General features: G+C 36.3%; 1 long non-coding RNA gene across 1 annotated transcript; it reads left to right on the top strand.

Annotated features, from left to right (window-relative positions):
• Positions 1-5,479: 5,479 nt before the first annotated feature.
• On the top strand, positions 5,480-7,538 carry LOC131006690 (uncharacterized). Its single transcript, XR_009095705.1, has 2 exons — positions 5,480-6,322; positions 6,409-7,538. It is a non-coding gene; the product is annotated as an uncharacterized LOC131006690 (long non-coding RNA).
• Positions 7,539-8,719: the final 1,181 nt, after the last annotated feature.

Below are 8,719 nucleotides of genomic sequence, written 5' to 3'. Positions count from 1 at the left end.
CTCATTTAAACTAATAAATCTAATCCATGCTAATTTCTCATACTTGGTCATTTTATATGCATTTCTCATGCAACTCAAAAACCTCGATAACTTACTAATCATGCTCATCTCATAAATACTCAAATAATTCATAAAGTCATACTAACATTGCATTAACTCATATGCACTACTAGTTCACTTACATGACTTCACATACGCCACATATCTCAACTTAAAATCGAGCATCGCTCGTCTCTGGCCTTATGACTCACGGCCTTCATCAAATTTGAACCTCGGTGTTCAAATTAATCTAAGTAAATTATACGTGCAATATTTAATAAATATAAACACATGTAAACTCAAATCATTCAAATAAAAATCAAATATTCACATCCGGGCATCAAACCATTCGGTCCTCATGCTTCTCGTTTCTAACATTCCTCGAAAATTCCCAAATTAATCTAGCATGCTCATGTGATATCGTAGAACACATATATGCAATAATATTCATCATGCAACGTCCCAAACTTCACGAATTTAAATAATCATATTCTAAAAACTTATACAATTTTCGTGCTTGGAAAAATACGAATTTAATATATATCGATCCTAGCATACCCCTAAGCACAAATATCAAGTCAAAACGATCAAACAAAAATCGAAAGACAAGCTAATATGTGAAAAACGGGGCTGCCCTCATGGGTTTCATAGCTACGGTTCGTTCCGTTCTTACTCTCTTCATTAAACATGATCGATATCTACCCAAGAACATCATACTAAAATTTCACGACGATCCGACGTCGTTTCAAAATAAAGTCGAGAATCGACGTTTTTCGACGTCGACGAAAATCGAAAAGAAAACCATCAAAACGTAGGTAGAGATCTTACCTACTTAGATACGTGATCGAAAAGATGATCGGCGCTCGTCTCGGTGCTCAAATCGGAGCTTGAAAGCTCCAACCCAAGCAAAAATGGTGTTATGCGTGAATGGTGTGTGTTTAGTGTGTTTGTGTGTGTGCTGCGTGAGTTGGCTGATATAGAGGGGTTTGGGCGGTTGGGGGGTGGTTAAGGGTAGGGTAGGTTAGATATTTAGTCGTTAAATATCTCATTTCGTCTCGTCTCGTCTCGTTTTAACGACTAACTACCCATACTCTTCGTTACTCGCCCTCTCAACTCCTACTCACTTTCATTATACTCGTAATTCTATATAAATATAGAAAACACAAGCTCGTTCTCGAAATTCTGATAAACGAGCTCGGTTCGTTTATCGAGAAATCCCGGTTTACTATTCACTCGTCGTCCAAAAATAAAAACTTTCATTATTGGACTCGTATCGAAAAACTAAGAATATTTCTCGACGACGTGCACGTAAGATTTTGTAAGTCGACAAAAAGACGAAATAGCCGTATTTTACTATTCATCGTCAAAAAGTCAAAAATTTCAAAAACGTCTTAACGGACTCAGATTTCACTTCCGAGTTCACCGTTCTCATTCAAATAATTATCTAGAATTATTCAAATACTCAAACTCAAATACGGATATAAAATCCCACATCATCCTCACATCATCAAAAGAACATCTCAACATCTTTAAAATAACAAGAAAACTTCATATAACTCTTCATCTCTTTACAAAGTAAATCAAACAAGGGATCTAAACCCTAATTACTCAAACTCAATCAATTAAACACGTCATCAAAAGCCCGGGTATTACATCAACTCCCAAGTTTCCGCTAGCTTTTCTCCTTCAAACTGTTGAAACTGCACGATATCCATCTTCAATTTCAAAGTAAGGCCAGGCGGATGAAACTTGCGTATGAACGCATGAGCCAAATCCTCCCACATGGTATTCTCTCCCAGCTGCAGTGTATGATACCACGACTTCGCCTTATCCCGCAGCGAGAAAGGGAAAAGACGAAGAAGGATAATATCATCGGGAACACCATTCATCTTTACCGGGCTGCATAGCTCCAGAAAATGCGCCAGGTGCGCATTAGGGTCCTCTATCACGTGCCCTCCATACTGATTCTGTTGGACCATTGTAATTAAACCAGTCTTCAGCTCAAAATTATTGACATTGACTCGTGGAGGTTCCTGATAAATATATTGCGGTATGAATGCCTCATTAATTGGAGGCTTCTGAGCCTCTGCAGCTGCCTTTTCATCAAGTAGCTTTTTCATTTGATCTTGCAAAGCTCGAATTTGAATTTGCTCAGGAGTAGCCATCGTATCCGACTCAGCTTGATTCTTTTGCTTCTTGAGATTGCGCAAAGTAGCGTTGATTTCAAGATCAAGCTCAAAAAGAGGATTCCCTTGAGACCTTGTGTTCATGCGAAACCTACAAAAATCACACTTATCAATTAGAACAGAAAAATAAAAAAACAAATAAAAACCTGAAGTACTATAAAATCCTATCGGAAATATTAAAGCAACTTCTAATCAGTCCCCGGCAATGGCGCCAAAAAATTGATCACTATTTTATTAGCAATAGAAATACCGCAACTAACACGGTGTAATTGTAGTATAAACAGCAATCGAAGATCGTATCCACAGGGGCTGACACATCGAAATAACTCTAGCTATATCCTAAACAGACTATAACAGTAGACAGGCAAACCACCTTAAAGAAGATTTAATTAACTTAAACTAAAACGCAAATAACAATAAATCAAAACACGGAGAAAAAAAATCAAATATTAAAAGACAACTGATCCTAGGGTAGTAAATTCGTTAACTAAATCTACGCAATAAATCTATTAATCATATGTACCCGTTTAATCCAGTTATGATGAGAGATCACTTAATTAATCAATCACTCTCGCTAGAGCAGCAACGATCGTAGATTAGTAAATTATCTATCTCCGTTAGGTCTCAAGAAAATCTACTAACTCCCAATAGCTCCTAAGAATAGCTACCTATGATCCACCTATCTCCGCTAGGTCTCAAATCGAATAGCTAAACATGCAAACTATTGACCAAATAATTCACAAGAAAACAAGCACCAGGAATTTTGGATCATAAACTGGAAGGCACAAAGGTATTAACAATTAAATCACATAAATTCAATCAACTATTTACAAACCCTAGAATCAGCTAAATGAAACTAGCCAGACATACTGAAATAAAACATAAACATAATTAAAAAGAACGCAATTATAAAAACCAAATTGTATAAAAACCGAATAAGAATGATTGTAGCGGCTTGAATCTTCAATCTTGATCCAAGCCTTGAAAACTAGGAAGCAATGAAATTCTAAAGCTAGAAAACTGAAATATTAATTCTGGGAACCCTAAATAGGTAAAAAGAAGACCTATATATAGTACCAGGGTAAACTACAGAGTTTTAACTCGAAAAAAACTTGAAAAACACACAAAAACGCAAAAACACGGATGAACGGCGACCCCGCGGCGGGCAGGCGGTGGTCGCCACCTTCTTCACAAAATTTCCTCTAGCTGCGGCGGGCGCCGCCCGATCGCCGGCCACGCCGATTTCTCGGCAGGCTGCGCGGCGGTCGCCGGGCGCTGCCTAAAATTCCTTCATCTGCCGGCGGTCGCCGGCTGGTCGCCAGATGGTCCGTTTCTTCGTTTTTTCGAGCTCTTCAAGCTTGTTTCCTCGATTTTCGCATCCGAAACACTTGTAACTTGATATTTGGATCTTCAACATCCATATGTATCTTTCAAAACATTCAAACCTAAAGCAAAATAACCAAAACCATACCCAAAAGCAATATCACAAAAGAATATGAAACTTAAACCAAAAGATATCACAACCAAGCATAATTCTAGCACTTTGAACACTTAAACACTCCTAAAAACAATGCAGAATGAGTGTTTATCAAGCTGACCAAACGGTCCAGAGCAGACTACGTCTCCAGAGCAGGCTACATCTCCAGAGTAGAGTACATCTCCAGAACATACTATAATTCTACAGAGCTGAATATTCCAGAGCTGAGTTCCAGAGTCGAGTTCCAGAGTCGACAGAGCTGAGTTCCAGAGCTGGCAATCACACGCAAGGCTGCCAGCACTGCCCCAGAGCTGGCAAACACTCGCCAGCGCTGCTATTACTTGCCGAGCACTCTTTCCAATCCTGAACTTTCCTTTGCTGTCACGACTTTATCTCTTAAGCCCAGTTTTGATGGGCCGTTCTTGATGGTTTTTAGGGTTGATGAAAGGGCAGTCTATTTAAAGGGCTTAACGTTCATTATGAGATTTATCCTTCAGCCTTCGGACCAAGAATAGCTTCGACCTTAGGCATCAAAACAATCTTTAGTTTAATTTTCTTTTTTCATAGTTCTTTAGTTTCGAGTTTTTATTCTAAGTTAGCATTCAATTCAGTTTTAGTTAGTTCTTCATTTTGAGTTGTAATCAAGTGACAGATTTGCTTCTCGAGACGATTTCGGTATTTATTAATTACGTTTATTTATTAGTTTTTACTTGAATTATGTTTTGCTTTCAATTATGCAATTTCGTTTATGTCAATTAGATTAGAAGCTTTTAATTACACTCGTTTAAATTCTTAGCGTAATAGCGTTTAAATTCAAGTAGCCTTTATTTTACCGTTTAATTCTGCCTAGGATTAGTAATTTATGTATGCTTAAGTATTTGTGTTTCACCTAGTTAATTCCAAGTTTAATTTCAAGTTAAGTTTTAATTCCAAGCTTTAGTTTAATTTTACAGTTTTCAATCCAAACTTTACTGCTTTTGTCGTGATACAATTAGGAGCCCTGTAAAATCTTCCTTGAGAGATGACTTTGGGTCAACTTACCATTGCTAGAGTGTCCTTATCCTATTGCAAGTCAATCTAGAGGTCTTTTAGGTTGAGTCATGAACCTGCTAAAATCGTGGCCTAATGGCAATTGATGTTTTAAGTTTTGTTGGCAGTTTTTTAAATACTCCATCCGTCCCTGAAATAAGTTCATCTTTTTCTTTTTTGGGACGTCCCCCAAATACATTCATCTTTCTTTCTTTCCATTTTTGGACAACTATCCCACCACTAATAATACTTTATTTATTCTTACTTTTCACTTTTTCACCACTACCAATACTAATTATAACACTTTTTCACCTTTTCACCACTCCCAATACTAATTATAACATATTTTTCTCCACTATCAATACACTTTACCATTTTTCCTTAAAATCCATGCTGTCCCCAAAGAGGAACTTATTTTGGGGACGGAGGGAGTAATACTTTTACCCTCTTTAATTGAATTTATTTACAAAATTGACATCCATATTAATTTGAAATCAATTTGAAATTGAAAACTGCCTTTTTAATATAATCTATTTATTATATGAAAATGCAGTTGATTGCCAATTTTTTCCCCAAATTTGTGGCAAAATAGCAATTAAATGAACATGTTGAGGGTAATATATATTCATAATATCCGTGCAAGTCAGTCAATAAACCCCACGAAAATAGGGATTTAACAACATTGTCATCCCGCTAACACATATCCTATATTTCATACGTATGATTTATCGCTAACTGATATCCTATATTTCTTTCCCACGATTGTTAACCATGATTCTCTCTCCCACGATTCATTAAAATTGAAAATTTCCAATATTTGAAATTATTTTCATCAATTACTTTTCTGGAAATTTACAGTATTTGAAACTCTTTTGATCAACCACTTCTTGCCGGAGAAAACGCACGCACACACGGTACCCTTTCCCCCATCTCTGCCTCACGCCGCCAGCCACCGCTCGGCATCGCCATGCCGATGGACAGCACCCGCAGCAGCCCACGCGTCTCCTCTCTCGGCTTCTCCTTTCTATCTCTCTCCTCGCCGCTGTCGTCTTCGTCCTCGCCGGTGGAAACTGTCAGAGCTCTTTCAACAATAAGAATTTCTTCAATTTCCCCTCGAAAGAACATCATAGGTTGGGAAATTTCCCCAACCATGTCGATGAAGCCCTCATAGATTTTCTCCGCAGCAGCAATCCCTCAAAAGCGACAGAAGCAAAACAACGTGCAATCGAGTCACACGATAAATGAATCGCAGAAATCCTCTCCTTGATTTTGCTATCCGATAAAATCGCGGCGGCGGCGAAGGAGGCCAAACTACTCTAGCTCGAGTACTCTTACGCATCAATCCTATACAAATTCAGAAACTGTAGAAATCTAACATAGAACACAACGATGGAGCTTCACTACATATCTTCGTCTCTGAATCGATTCAGAGCTTCGGCTAATTCCTACTTGTCTGAATTCGAGCCTCTCGCGTTGCTTCTCATACCTCTGTCGACGTTTTTCTTCGCCAGATTAATTAATCGATTCTTGTCGTGGTTTTCGAGGAAGGCCTCAAATCTACGATAGTGGAGTTGGTCATGGCTTATGTCAAGTAATATCTCACATTTCTTCCAGTCGAGCTTGTGAAGGAATGTTTTCTTTGAACTAATTTATCAATTTGTTCTTGTGTGTGATTAGGTTGGTGCCTGGTGTGCAGGGTTATATCTTATATCTATGCTGAAAAGCACTCTGCCGTTCGATTCGATTCCACACATGCGAAAAAAAAACTGCGGGAAGGTGAGCAAAAGACACTAATCAGGTTGCATAGATGTCACTGAAATTTAGGATTTTGTTCAACTGGGGTTGCCTATTTTCTGGAATGAAAGTAGGTGTTAGATGTGTATACTCTGGTTGCCTAAATGTTCCTGATATGAAAATTTTGGTTGCCTAGATGCTGCCTGCTTTGAAATTAGTATTGTAAAAAAGTTTGTTTGCTTAATATGAAGATGTATATGTCGCCTAGATGCTCTATCTCAATGTGTAAATGAGCATGGGATGATGCATATAGTTGAGAGCCGAGTTCTGTAATATGAAAATTTGAGTAGTGTGTTGAATTGGCTAACATTGTGGGATGGTATTCTAGCGAAAGAGCATGTGGATTTGATTTCCACCAGCGATGGCCTAGCTCAACTACCCTTAGCTATCGCAAAAAAACTGTGGGAAGAAGAAGGAAGTTAGCTTCGTGATCGATTAATCGAAGTCGGTGGAGGATAAGATCATGGAGATCGCTTCGCTAGAGAAGTTTTTGCATGAGAGAATTAGATCGACGGCAAAGCTGTGCTCTTGGTGATTTCGTTACCGTTAGCTGTGACAAGAACAAGATCACCATCATCGCCAGTTCCACTTTCTCCAAAAGGTATTTGAGGTGTTTGACAAAGAAATACTTAAAGAGGCATAATGTGCGGGATTGGCTTCTTGTGATTTCTTCCAAGTTCCAACAATGAAAGAAACGTGTATGAATTGCACTATTTCAACACTGCAGAGCAAGAGCCGAGGATGAAGATTAAATATAGAGAGATTAATTTCATGTTCCTTTTATGCTCTGCCAACTTTGTGGATCAATTTGTATTGTTTGTTCTATTTATCTAAGACTTTTGAGGCTGCTTATGAGATTGAATTTTGATGTGGTCATTTGCTTTTTATTTTAAGTTGTTACAAATTGTAGCAATAATCGAGGCAAATTGTGTGCTTATTTTGTTGGCTCTTTGCTAAATTATGCTAAAGTTAACTGATTTTTGACTTTGTTAAAGAAAGACTCCTAGATCATACCATTGATACATGAACTCAATTTTAGTACTTGCGGAAAACTAATTAAATTTATGCACTTTTGCTTCTAGATATTTCTTGACATGGTTTATAATATATAAAGAAGGAGTTTTCTCCCCTCCAGAATTTATGTTTTCATATTCGAATTTTTATTGAGTAACTAAAGTCGATTATTTTATTTTATTTTTTAAATATACTTGTATTTGCTTAAATTTTGATTTTATTTAATATTTATATTTATTCATTTAATTATGTCGTTTAATTCGATAATCGCCGTGCATCGCTCGGAAGGGCGTACTAGTATAGATTACTCTACACTAAAAACAAAAAAAGTGAATAATTCCTTTGTAAAATATGGATGATATAGTAAAATATCTACTAAGATATTTATTTATACCCTTTTTGTTATATACACAAAATTATTTTTTTTAGTATTATTGTGTGATTTCATCATAAATAATATATGCAATATGCATCTCAAACATAAGAATATGTTTATATTCATACACTATGATATATATATATATATATATATATATATATATATATATATATATATATATATAATGGATGTGAAATAAAAAAGTTGTGACAATTTGAAATTGTAGTAAATTAAATTATTTTTAATCTTTTACTTATTTTTTTTATATAAAATGCAGATGTTATTTTAATATATTTTTTAATGTTTATTATTTCTTAAACATACACATACTCTCTCAAACTCTCACCTAATTGATTTATTATTATAAATATTTCTTAAAATTATATACAAAAAAGGTGTGCAGACATACATTTTCAGTAGTTTCATCCAAGTAATTGATTATTAAATACTACTACTCTACACTAAAAACAGAAAAGTGAATAATCTCTCTGTGATGAAATACGATTATATATAAAAAAAAGAAAACCTAAAAAAACCCTTGAAAGCACAAAAAAGCAGACTAAGGCCCGAGCCTCATTAAAACCTCTTTAAGGAAAACCCAATGGGAAAAGCCTCAAAGAGGAAAAAGAGTACTCGTCTATACAAGATATGAGCAAAAATAATGGAAAGGAAAGCGGAGTTAAGATTACTTCAGAAGCTCCGGTCGAACCATCGCCCCTAAGTAATCTTGGCTTTCGCTTTCCCAACACAAACAAAATAAAAATAAGAGCAAAAACCCAGTTCCAACCCCTGACGCCTAAC

Source organism: Salvia miltiorrhiza, chromosome 1 (genome assembly GCF_028751815.1).
Source record: "Salvia miltiorrhiza cultivar Shanhuang (shh) chromosome 1, IMPLAD_Smil_shh, whole genome shotgun sequence".
Classification (NCBI taxonomy): Eukaryota; Viridiplantae; Streptophyta; class Magnoliopsida; order Lamiales; family Lamiaceae; genus Salvia; species Salvia miltiorrhiza.
Note: the sequence above shows the minus strand (reverse complement) of the source record. Positions and strands in the feature narration are given on the sequence as shown.